At 33.3% G+C, this 13,400-nt stretch overlaps 2 pseudogenes; both read left to right on the top strand.

Moving 5' to 3' along the window:
- Window positions 1-7,648: 7,648 nt before the first annotated feature.
- On the top strand, window positions 7,649-9,202 carry LOC132611689 (G-type lectin S-receptor-like serine/threonine-protein kinase LECRK4; annotated as a pseudogene).
- Window positions 9,203-10,306: 1,104 nt separating this feature from the next.
- On the top strand, window positions 10,307-11,733 carry LOC132611688 (flavonol 3-sulfotransferase-like; annotated as a pseudogene).
- Window positions 11,734-13,400: the final 1,667 nt, after the last annotated feature.

Genomic DNA, 13,400 nt, shown 5'->3' with positions numbered 1-13,400 from the left:
AGTTGGTTTCCACCGACTTCAACACCCTATATAAGGTCAAGACCCTTTTTTTTTTCATGAAATAATATCTCTTTAAGCTCAGCAAACATATAGGGGCATTTATGTCATAAAAAGTGAGGGATTTGAGTGATTTTGATTAATCGAGGCTCGGGTAGCGCATAATCGTGATTATAGTATCGTTTGGCGGTGGATCTTGAAGTGGATTCAAAGTGGATATTGAATATATTGTTTTTTTAACAAGAAAAAGTTATGAATCTCTCCTTATTAATATTACCTTGGTGTATTTACGGAGATAAAGTCATTAAATAATTGTATAGCGAGTTAGTTAGTTGTGGAAATTGGAAAACATCATGTGGGATGTTTTATGATACGAACTGGTGTTAGAAATGATGTTATGGATGTTGGTATTGTTGTTATTGTTGTTGGTTATTGAATTACGATTTCGGGCTAGGCATATAAGTAGGGGAGATGCTGCTCGGATTTCGACAGATTTTAAGGAGGTTTAATTTGAAGACTTAGAATAAGTACATAACAATGGGCCTAATCGTATTGTGAATGGTCTTATATGTAGATTGTGGGACCAGAAATAGGTGGAGAAGACCGGGACGTAAATTTTCAGGTATGTTAAGGCTCGTCCCTTTCTTTCAAAGGCATGATTCCTATATTATGGTTCCACATATGCTTCCATCCCCTTCTTACCTCCGAAAGTTAGACGTTCATGATTCCTAAGAAGTTTCTTATGATACCAAAGATGAGATGTTTTCTATGATGATTATGATGACGATGACGATGACGATTTCATGTTTAAAGGTCCCAAGCCGATGATTTCAATGTGAATATGAGAATGTTGAGCATAAAGTGTATGAATTGACGCTTTATGAGATTTATGATCTTATTCTATGTTTTCCTTTGATGTTATTCTTCATTGATAGTCTCACCTCATAATGCTAGTTCCTTCAAGGTGAGACATGACGATCATGATGTTCCATAATACAATCAGAGGTTACCGACCTTACGTCACTCCGATAGAGTTACAGTTTTTTGTATTTGAGCTCCTATGCATGCTTCATGATAAGTATATGATGATGATTACACCGTGCCTAGATGGACGGGCAGCATCGCTAAAGCAGGCGGCTTATACACCGTGCCTAGATGGCCGAGCAGCACCGCTAAGGCGGGCGGCTTATACACCGTGCCTAGATGGCACGGGCAGCACCACTAGTAGGCGGCGTGAGATGATTACCCCGGACGCGGGCTAATGATGTTATTTGATTCAGACAGTTTATGTATGTATGTGTAATATGTTTAAAAGGTAAAAGTGAGCATGAATGATTCCACCTTAAGAGGCAAGCAGTTACAGTTATACTTTCTTCTTATGTCTTTTATACTTCCTTATTATGTTATCATACATGCCTTACATACTTAGTACTCTGTTCGTACGGACGTACTTTCTTGTGGACGCTGCGTTCATGGCCGCAGGTTCAAATAGCCAGCCGAGTGAGCCAGACCCGTAGGACCTCTTTCCAGTTCCAGCCAGCAAGCTCCAGTTCCAGTTAGGAGTGCTCGATCAGTAGTGATCGGGTACTCGTCACGGCTCATCGGTTTGGGTCGTGACAAAGCCGTGTCGGATGACACCCCTTCACATAGGGTACGTCCGCCCCCGCAAAGAAGTAGTTGTTCCTTCCAACTTATTTAATTCATATCTCGTCCTTGTTTACATTGATAAAAATAAATACTAGTTTCTCTATTAATTTAATTTTTGCTCCCTCCTGAGTTGCTTGCAGAAGTACATATTTCACGGGCTGTTGGAATTTGGATAGTTTAAATAATTATAATTTAGAGTAATCAACAGTGTTACCAATTAGGTTTTCATGTCTATTGTGCTTTTGCAAAATTTAATAACAGTCAATACCGTCTCGCAAACCAAAAAGCAGAACAATCAAACTCTCTTTTTCCATTGCAGTTTGAGTTTATACTTTTTGTCTCCTTATCTTTTTCACTGAAGGACAAATATAATCCTAAACTATAAAGTAATGGATAAATTATCCGATGTAGCGGTTCGGCCCACTTATTACTCTTTCAAGACCACCAATGTCCAAGGCCATTGGGTGTAATTTCCTGATCTCTTTACTTTCGGATGGCCCAATACATCGTATTTATTTATACGGAAAAGGGTCAAAATTACCCTTGAACTTTGAAAAATAGTTTATTCATACCCTTCGTTATACTTTAGGGCCAATTATACCCTTACAGTTATACTATGAGGTCAATTATACCCTTATGTCTAACTGCTGCCACGTGGCATCATCTCAGTCCTTCAAAATTATTTTACCCTCAAATAATTTTTTACCTACTAAAATAACTCAACTCGACCCGAATTTTTTTTTCCAGCAAAAATAATACGGATAATTTTTCCAGCAAAATAAAATAAAAATAATTCCGTATTATTTTTGCTGGAAAAAAAATTCGGGTCGGATTGAGTTATTTTAGTGGGTAAAAAATTATTTGAGGGTACAATAATTTTGAAGGGCTAGGATGATGCCACGTGGCAGCAGTTGGACATAAAGGTATAATTGACCTCATAGTATAACTGTAAGGGTATAATTGACCCTAAAGTATAACGAAGGGTATGGATGAACTATTTTTCAAAGTTCAGGGGTAATTTTGGCCCTTTTCCGTTATTTATATCTATAATATTTGGTTGTATTTAGAGATATACGTAATTAGACCCCTTATTATAACAAAATACGCTACTATTCTATTTGTAAAATACAACGTAAATTCTTTTCATAATATATACAAACTCCGACAAAATCCACAAAATTAGGAGTTTTATTAAAGATATTCTCTTTATTCTTATCGTCACGCAAATAATTTTACAAAATCTAATTCAAGATCAGATATGATATAGCTGTAACGGTTGAAAGCTTTGGAGTTCCTTCTTTTATGGGTTCTTCCCTTTCCTAATAAGAAGATAATGAAAAAATTTAACTGCTTGTTGCTGAAAAATTGTTTTGGAATTAATTTTAAAGTTGAAAAGATGGATATCCATTATTTTGGTGATTAAAATGTGAAGAACCAGAGCTAGCTTCCATTAATGTAGCTTTGAAGCTGAAGTTCAGGTTTGTGAAATCAGAATCATTTTTGATTGGGTGTTGTTCGTAAAGTCTGAGAACATCTTGAGGAGTGTATATCTTAAGTCTGGGATGTAGACTTGGTGATGTTTTGGATCAGATTTCAGGTTGAACTTCGGTGTTGAAGAGGAATAGTCTCATGTGTATCACTTGTTATATCATATGTATGTCATATATATGCAACTTATATACTACAGGTATGACATGTATATAATACTAATACACATGACATATAGATGATATACACATGAGAAATTACTACCATATAAGGGACAACCTAAGGGCTTTTGTAGTCCTTACAAAAGTTTTTAAATTATTATCAAACTTTTCAATTAAGTACTTTTAGGTCATAATCTTATTTTTGAATTAAATTTATTTTTTGCTTACGGCCTACTTTTTAAAACCAGTCGAACCTCCTATATTATTTCTCTTGTTACTTTCTTCTATAGATCTTATCTATTAACCTAAAAAATAATCATTTCTTCGCTAGATATTCTTGCTTCTTGTTGCTCTCTCATTTTTTTCCTTTTTCATTTGTTGCTTATTGTTCTCCAATTTTTTTTATTTTATTCTTATTGGCTCATTTGTTATATATTCTTATACGTAGACATTTCTTTTACTTTATATTCGCATTATGAAATTTGAGACTGAAAATTCTTTTACTCACATGTAGGCTTTTCTTTTACTTTATAATTATATTTTATTATGTGTTTAAAAATATTTGTACTAAAATTATTTTTAGGTATAGTTTTAAAAATTACTTAGTCTTTCTAGTCTATTTTATCTAAAATATTTGTTATTTCAGAAAATCAAGAAATAATTAATTTTTTTTACCTTTACCCTTACTCTGATAAAATATATAGAGAGATTAATGTGGTGAAAGAAAGATTACTATTAATTGATATATATATATATATATATATATATATCAATTTATGTGAACTCTTTACTATTTGGGGAGTCTACGGGGTGATTCTTTGACCATGTTTCCCTTACATTTTTTCTAAATTATTTGAATTATAAATTACCATGACTTATATCACTTTTAATGTAGTTTCCAAATATATAAATTTTATTTTTATAAACTTGAAAAATCTATGTCAAAATTTAAGGTCAAAGTTATAAAGTTTGACCCTCGTACTCCGAAAAGATTCACATAAATTGAAACGGAGGGAGTATTAGTTAAATCATATTTTTAGTTAAAATTTTAAGAATGTAATATTAAGTGAATAAAAAAATATGTTTTTTTACGTCGCCTTTGAAATATCTATTATTTATTAAAAATACATAAAGTAAAATTTATTATGTGATGCCATATGGTGTTGAAAATATATACTTTAATTAAATTATCGTTTTAGTTAAAATTTCAAGAATGTAATATTAAGTGAATAAAAATATTATGTTTTTTTTACATCGCCTTTGAAATATCTATTATTTATTAAAATGCAAAAAGTATAATTTATTATGTGATGCCATATGGTGTTTGTTGAAAATGAAGACAATGTTATCAGTCAAGATTGGATTATCTTTAAAATCTCTTATTTGGTTAACAAAAATTAATCTTTTTAAGTACAAAGCATATGAAGAATTAAATTTTTTATTCTTGAGGTTCATTTGAATAAATGTAGGTTATTTCTTGAATTTCGTCTAAACTAAGGTTAAAAATCACATTTAACTAACATATACCCTTGACACAAAATAATTAGTGAAAATTTAATAAATACCAAAACAAATCGATTTTTAGATATAAATAAAATCACACGCTTGCAGATTCACAAAAATAAAAAAGTATTTTTTGATTTATGATCGTTGCAAGTTATAATTATCATACTTTATCATCTTAGTATAGCTTGAGATTTGCTCATTTTTTCTACTTAACTTTCTTCCTTATTAATATTTTTTTCCTTAAAATTATCTAATTGTGTGACGAAAAAAGTTTAATAATTATAAAACTTATCAATAATACATCATTAACCTGCAAATACATTAAATTAGTCATGCAGTAGAAAAATGTGACATGTTATATTTATTTAATAAAAAAATTATTTTTATATTGTGAGTTTGGATCCGGGCTTAGCAAACTATGTCCAACAAGATTGAGCAACACCCAATTGATTTTCAACACAATATTTTAAGTTCAATTGAAACCTAATTCGAAGCTTTAGCTTGACACAATGGCAGCAGAACTGTATCTCTTTATTTCAAATTCGACTTTCCATTAGAGAATATCTAGTGTAATCGGTTTAATTAATAAGATAAATTTCTCAATTCAGAACTCAAACGTGAAACTCGTCATAATCTATCTCGAATTTCTTTTAACGTATGATGAACAAACGGAGTGGTTTGAGTTAAATACAAATGAATTGGTGGGTGAGAAAAAATTAGGAAGATTGGGAGCGATAAGTGTATCAACATCAGATTCTAAAATCAACGAATACAATGGTTGGCTTAAATGATTACAAAATGAAAAGTGGTGTTGTGTTGGATAATTGTTTGAAAATGCATATCAAAATTTAATTAGTGATCCTAAATCGTCAAGTGGTCCCTTGTATTTTTCATTTTTTTGCACCATAAATACAGATAGGGAGCAGAATATTCTAGACTCACATTTATTTGAGCAGCTAGGTTTATTAGGATTTTCTACCTGAAAAATTCTTAATTTCTTCTGTTGATTCTTTGGTTTATGTGGGTTGCGTCCTGAAGATTCCATTGTACATTTTGACAATTTTAGAGGCTCTGGATTGGTCCTAAGTTTGTTTTGTCCTGTCCTGTTTGGTTTATATACTATGTTAAGTTAATTTTGAGATAATCGTTGACTTGGTCACATGGCTGGATGATATGTACACTTATATGAGATCTCCTTACATGTATGTGTATATCGAGTCATGTAGTACACAATTTTGTAAAATAATATGAAAATTATTATTAAAATAAAGCTTTGAGTAAATAATTATACATGAAAAATAATATACACACCCTGAATGATTAATGTAAATTATCATATGGTTATTTCCTAATCCCGCCTTGCAATTTCATGTAGCTTGCAACACTATGGAGATTTTTATGTTCGTTGCATAAAGCCTAATAAAGGAACTAGAATTTAATCATTTTTTAGGAGCTATGGTTCTAACTTCACTTACTAATTTGAGGACTGCATAATCCTTCTGAATCAATATCAGATACCCCAATGAAACAAAAGAAAAAGATGCATATGAATATATACGTGCTTCTCAATAATGTCAAGTGTTCCACATTTTCCGACGGAATTATTGCTTCCTTATATGATTTTGGAAAATCTTCACCTCATGATCGGTTGAGTTAGTCCCAAGGTTCATTTACTTAACACTAATTTTGCCATTTCAATGATTTAGTAAAGATAACATGGAACCAGAGCCAACTAACATATGTTACTTTAGCCTTCCTAAGCAAAACTTAGCTTATTTAGTTTGTTTATTTTGTTTATGCTTCATTCTCTAATATCATACTATTTTCTAATTCGTTCATTGAATCCAAGATTTTCTGTATGCATCATAGGAAAAATAACCAGAAAGAAAGAACAAAAATTTCCTTAGCATTTATCAGCTATAGTACTCAAAGACTTTTCAAGCTTTATTGTTTTGATGCTTCAGTCACGCAACTTTTCCCAACTAGTCTATTGTGACCAAATCCTAATTAACATCATGTATAAAAGTCTATAGTCGTTTCTGTGACTTGACTTACCACACTTCATAAACTATTCCTGAGAGCATTATAATGTGCAAGTCTCAATTTTCAGTACCATAAAAAACTGTTTTTTCCTTTCATTTGTATCTCTCATTGCTGATTCTTGATATTTTCTTGTGTAACAATGGTTTTTGGAAAATCTTGTTATGGTGTGTGTTAATACAATTTATCTTTATATGCTCTCTTTCTCAAGAAAATGTAAATATTATTCCTCTTGGTTCCAACATCACAGCTGGAAATAATTCTTCATACTGGCTTTCACCCTCTAGAGAATCTGCTTTTGGTTTCTATCCTCTTAGCAATACTGGACTTTTCCTTGTTGGCATTTGGTTTGATAAAATCCCCGAGAAAACTCTCGTATGGTCAGCCAATCGCGATGATCCAGTTCGTGCTGGATCAAAGGTTAATCTAACGCTGAGCAGACACCTTGTGTTGACAGACACTAATGGGACAAAGTTTGTTCTGTACAATGGCACAGGCGCAAGTCATGCTGCTATGCAAGATGATGGAAATTTTGTCCTGACAAATTCATCCTCAGGAGTCATGTGGGAAAGCTTTGATTTCCCAACGGATACTATTTTGCCTGGTCAAGTTCTTGTTATGGGGCAGAAGCTATTTTCTAATGCCAATGGAACAGTTGATTACTCGACGGGGAAGTACAGATTAGAGATGCAGATGGATGGGAATGTGGTCTTGTCTGCATATAGAGTTCCTGATTTGGGCTACTGGAACTCTTGGACTAAAGACAACACTAGTGTTAGTCTAGTCTTCAATAAGACCACAGAGCTATAATGACTGACAAGGTAGATTTCCAACAGCTCTACCGCAGCAAAGTAAATGGGGACGGATGGTCTGTTGCATGGCAAGCTGTCCCGCAACCTTGCACTGTGAATAACATTTGCGGTGTATATGGCTTCTGTCAGTCATCTGATAATAAGGAAATAAATTGTAGTTGCTTGCCAGGCTATTCTCCTAAGGATCGATATGATACATCTAAAGGATGTAATCCGAATGAGGTGAAAGTTTTCTGTGATCCAAATTCTTCACCTTCGGATGTTTCTATTGAGAGACTAGCTAATGCTGATTTCCCTAATAGGGATTTTTCGGAACTAGAAAGGGTGTTTCAAGTTGATGAGGAGATTTGCAGGTAGGAAATGTTAAATGATTGTCTTTGTGAGGCAGCTGTGTTGATTGGTACAACATGTTACAAGAAGAGGATGCCTATACAGAAGTTATTCCTGATACAAATAACATGATTGCATTCCTTAAAATTAGTAACTCTTTGGCGACTCAAAACAAAAAGCACTCTGTCTCGAAGGGTGTTTTGGTAGCAGGTGTGACAGTATGTGCAGTACTTGCTCCCCTTTTTGCGGAAATTGCAATATATTATCACCCTTTTGTGCAGAAATATAGACACGCCAAAAACCCTCCAAAAAGAAAGCCAATTGAGCTGAGTTTAAGGCATTTTTATACCAGCAGCTGCGCGAAGCCACGAATGGTTTCAAGAATAAATTAGGCCAAGGAGCTTCTGGTGGTGTTTATAGCGGAATTCTCAAATTAGAGAATGAAGAGGTTGAAGTTGCTGTGAAGCAATTGGCAAATGGCACTGAACAAGGTGAAGAAGATAAAGAATTTTTGGCTGAAGTGAGAGTTATAGGCCTAACACATCACAAGAATCTGGTTCGTTTTTTAGGCTTCTGCAACGAAAAGAATCATAGGCTTCTTGTTTATGTACTAATTAGAAATGGAGCGGTGTCAAATTTCATCTTCTGCGAGAGCTAAGAAGTGACATAGTAATTGGAATTGCTAGAGACCTGTTGTACTTGCATGAAGAGTATGTGAACCAGATCATTCATTGTGACATTAAGCCACAAAATGTCCTTCTTGACAAGAACTACACTGCCAAAATTGCAGATTTTGGTCTTGCAAAGCTTCTTATGAAAGATCAGACGCAAACAAGCACGAATTTTAGAGGAACAATGGGTTATATGGCACCAGAATGGCTAAAAAACGTGCCCGTCACAACCAAAGCTGATATCTACAGCTTTGGTGTATTGTTGTTTGAGATTATTTTCTGCCAAAGGCACATGGACTTGAACCCAATTGGCGAAGCAAACGAAGAGATTGAGTGATCTTAGTGGATTGTGTTCTTCATTGTGGGAGAAATGAGATGTTGAAAAATGTTGTTAATCATGATGAAGAAATTATGCGTGATTTTCACAATTTTGAGAGGATGACTATGATTGGGCTATGGTGCTTGTGTCCTGAACCAAATCTTAGACCATCTGCAGCAAAGCTTGTTCAGATGTTGGAAGGAACTATAGAAGTAGATGTGCCTCCTATGGTTGATTCCAACATGTATTGAAGTAGTATTTGTTGTATTGTTTTAAATTTCTTGTATTAGTCAAACAATTAAGTGAAGTAGTATTTGTTGTATTGTTTTAAATTTCTTGTATTAGTCAAACAATTAAGTGCTAATCTGCATATAAGATTTAAAACAGATTGAAGATCTTCTCCATTCTTAACTCTCATGATGGTGAAAACATTTGAAAAGAACGAAGAAAATTGGCAAATACTTTAGGCCGAGGGATGGATATCTTGCTTTGTTTAAGGAGATTTCACGTCCATTGCATAAAATTTTCACAGTTCTAACAGTAATACGAGTATTCTTTATTCGTCCCCTCTCGGAGAACAAATTATCAGCTGACAACATCATATGACTCAAACGAAACTCTAGACTAGTTGTTAAGTACAAAGCTCCACCACGAGGAACACCTTAATAAGTAATGTTGTCTTTTTTGCCGTGAATATGTTGGAGACTTAAGATTGTTTTCTTTCTCACAACTCTATTTTTGCACATTTATTCAGTCACTAGGCCTAGTTAATATCAATATTTTCCTTTTGTCAAATTTTTACTGCTGCAATCAAGAAAATGAACTTTTGCCCCACTTCAAAAGGCTGTTTAAATGGCATTAAGAATGAGAAATTTGACGAAGCCCAATCAATGTGACACTGTCGGATGTCAGGGTACCAACATCAACTGGTCCACATGTCTTACACTAGATGTTAAATTCCATTTATATAATGTATGACTGATATCATCAGAATCTAATTCTCAATCTTTTTGTTGTTTTCCACCATACTTTTCAAATCTAACATTACTAAAATAGACCAGAAAAGTTATTTGTAACCATAATCTATAAAAAAACTCTCCACTCAACCAACACAGTAACAAATGTAGATTAAAAAAAGAATCATAATTGAATGAAACAAGAAACAATTTACAACGATGATGGCATTAAGCATATTGAAATTACTGGTTAGAAAGTTGACAGATGAAAATTAAGCAGACCGTCGAGTATATGAAATAGTAAATCTCCTTTGTTTTCCTTCCCAAAGTCCTACAAAATGTAGCAAGAATTTCTACTCCTTTGCTCAATTAACTCATAATGGAAAGCTTCTCTTTATTCACAAATAGTGTCACCAAAGATAACCAGCAACTTCCTGATATTGTAATCTCTGATCTTCCAAAAGAAAGAGGTTGGATTACTGAGTACATTCACCCATACAAAGGCTTTTGGTATGCCACTCAAGTTCTTCAAGGTCTTATAGCTCTTCAAGATAACCACTTTAAGCTAAAACCAACTGATGTCTTACTAGCGAGTTACCCAAAATCTGGTACCACATGGCTCAAGGCCCTTCTTTTTGCCATTACAAATAGACCAAAATATGATTTTAATACACACCCTTTGCTCTCTTCAAATCCACATGAGTTAGTACCTCACTTAGAGTCCTATGCATTTAAGTACCCAACAAATCCAATACCAAATTCTTCTCTAATGCATACACGATCTTGCCTTCAATTCTTTACCAGTAACTGATGGCTCCTCCAAGTGCAAAATAGTGTACATTTTTCACGATCCGAAAGACGTGTTTGCTTCTTTCTGGTATTTTGTTCAAAAATTAAGACCCAAGGATCTTCCATTCATTTCTCTACCAGAAGCTTTTGACCAATTTAGTAAAGGGCATTCACCCTTTGGTCCATTTTGGGATCATGTAATGGGATATTATAAAGCCAGCTTAGAATTTCCCAAGATGATTTATTTCTTGAAGTATGAGGACTTGAAGAAAGATCCAAAGTTTCATGCAAAGAGATTAGCTGAGTTCTTGGAAAAGCCATTTTCTTTAAAGGAAGAAAGTGAAGGCCGTGTAGAGAAAATAATAGAGCTTTGTAGCTTTGAGAAGCTGAGCAACTTGGAAGTGAATAAAGAGGGTACACACACTGATTTTCTTTTCCCTACTATTGCAAACAACATATTTTTCAGACAAGGGAAAGTAGGTGATTCCAAGAACCATCTTTCAAAGGAAATGATTGAGGTTCTTGATGAGATCACAAAGCAAAAGTTGGGTTTGATTTAACTAAATCTATCTCTCAGCAGTAAAATGGTAAATGGATTGAGTCAAACCAGAAACATATATGGTAACTAGCATGATTTTCTTAGTAAGAAAATTTTCCAATAAATTGAGGTTCCTTTTAGTCTTTTTTTTTTTTCATGATTGTTGTTGTTCTTGATTCCAATATACGTGGTTTTTCGTCCGGTGAATCATTTTTGGTTTGAGAAGTTTTAAGTTCGCAAAGAGACTTCTTTTTGTCTCGCAAATTGTAGACCCATATTCTAACACTTTCGGATCCACCTTTTGTGAAAATATAATTCATCATTCATAACCCCTACAACATAATAGAAGGACTAAATTAGATTCCTAATACTAAAGGGACTATTATGTAATTAACTAAAGTTGCCAAATACCTCCATACACAAATCCCCCTTAAAACAAATTTGTCCACAAAGTTGAGATGAATAATGGACAGTGTATGTCATGATAACTTAACACACTTGAAATGGCAATCCCAGGGAGCATTTTGAGTTTGTGCTTTCAAAACTCTTGCTTGACAAAGTCATATTCCATGGAGAACACAACAAGAGCAGGGACAACACTGTTTATTCCAGTATTAATAAGATTCTTGTCTATAACCTTGTCAGCTAGCACACCATGAAAAAAGTTGAAATGCCTGCGAGTTTTCTCCAATCAATGTGACACAGATGTCAAGGTACCAACATCAACTGATAGGTCCACGTGTCTTACACTGAATGTTAACTTCCATTTTTTCTTTGTATCTTTATTTTATTGTCTTCTCCAGCTACCTCTTTTGGCAATTAAATGGAAGTTTTATTAATTTTCATGAAACAGTACAAAACAAATACAATCACTTCAACAACTACCTTCTTCTTCATTGCCACAACCTTATCTCCATTTACACTTCATTGCAATTTCTAAGTTCTTGGCTTTTGGGCTTAATGCCTTTGTAAATGTGTTAGATTTCTGTGGCTGCATCTCTAATTTTTTTGCGAATAAGCTCAGATCTCATAGGTGGAGCAAAAAAAAAAAAACACAAATTTGTCTCAAATCTCATAAATGGGGAATCGTTAAAGCCAAAGAAATAAGGAAGAGAAGAGTTTAGAACGAAAAAAGAAAAAGAAAAAAACAGAAACAGAGCAAGATTCGTAAAATGGAGAGAAAGCTTGGAAATGGTGGAAGTGGGTTGAAAAGAATTTTATAAAAATTGAATTGTGGCTTTTGTAACTTGGTGCGTGTGCAATGCATTTTTTATTGTGAGAGTGGTATTATAATCTTAGGGTAGTATTATTTTCAATTCATACTAGATAAGACATATATAATTATAAGTTAAGTTTAATTGTTAAAGTGAATTATGTGGTCAAATTTAAGGGTGAAATTATGTCTTTTTCTCTTTATATAATGTATGACTGATATCATCAGAATCAAATTCTCAATCTTTTTGTTGTTTTCCACCATACTTTTCAAATCTAACATACTAAAATAGATCAGAAAAGTTATTTGTACCCGTAATCTATAAAAAAAAACTCTCCACTCAACCGACACACCAACAAATGTAGACTACCTAGTGGCATTTGACTCTTGCTGAGTCCGGGCCCAACACTAACATTAAAAATTAAATTTATTAATATTTTTTATTTTTTTTCTTCTAAATTTAGTCTAAACTTTAGATTTATTTATACCTGAATGTCAAAAAACATAATGACCAATATTATATTATAGCAGTAACATAACATCTTTGTCATTAGTGAGCACAAGTTTGAACACAATCTAGTATGGAGGAGAAAAGGTGAAGCAGCAGGGCATTTAGGAAAGCCATGAAAAAAGGTAGTTCGATCATTTTAGTGGTAGAAACTTATAAAACCATAAAATGATATAATGCGATGAAGTCCAAGAAAACTAAAGAGCTAACAATTTCACGCTTGTTAACTTGAAGAAGTGAACCTATCTAATGAAAATTTATAGCAGTAATATTTACTATAACTTCGTCTCTACAAAAGTTTCTCTTAATAAGTTTTGCTAGAATTGAAACTCTTTTTGGATGCCACAATATTGTACATTCTGTTCACAAAAATATAATAGCATGTCTTTATAATACATTATATCATGCAAAATTATGCATTCAAC

This window comes from Lycium barbarum, chromosome 9 (assembly GCF_019175385.1).
Source record: "Lycium barbarum isolate Lr01 chromosome 9, ASM1917538v2, whole genome shotgun sequence".
Lineage (NCBI taxonomy): Eukaryota > Viridiplantae > Streptophyta > Magnoliopsida > Solanales > Solanaceae > Lycium > Lycium barbarum.
The sequence above is the reverse complement of the archived record's forward strand: the minus strand, read 5'-3'. Positions and strand labels throughout refer to the sequence as shown.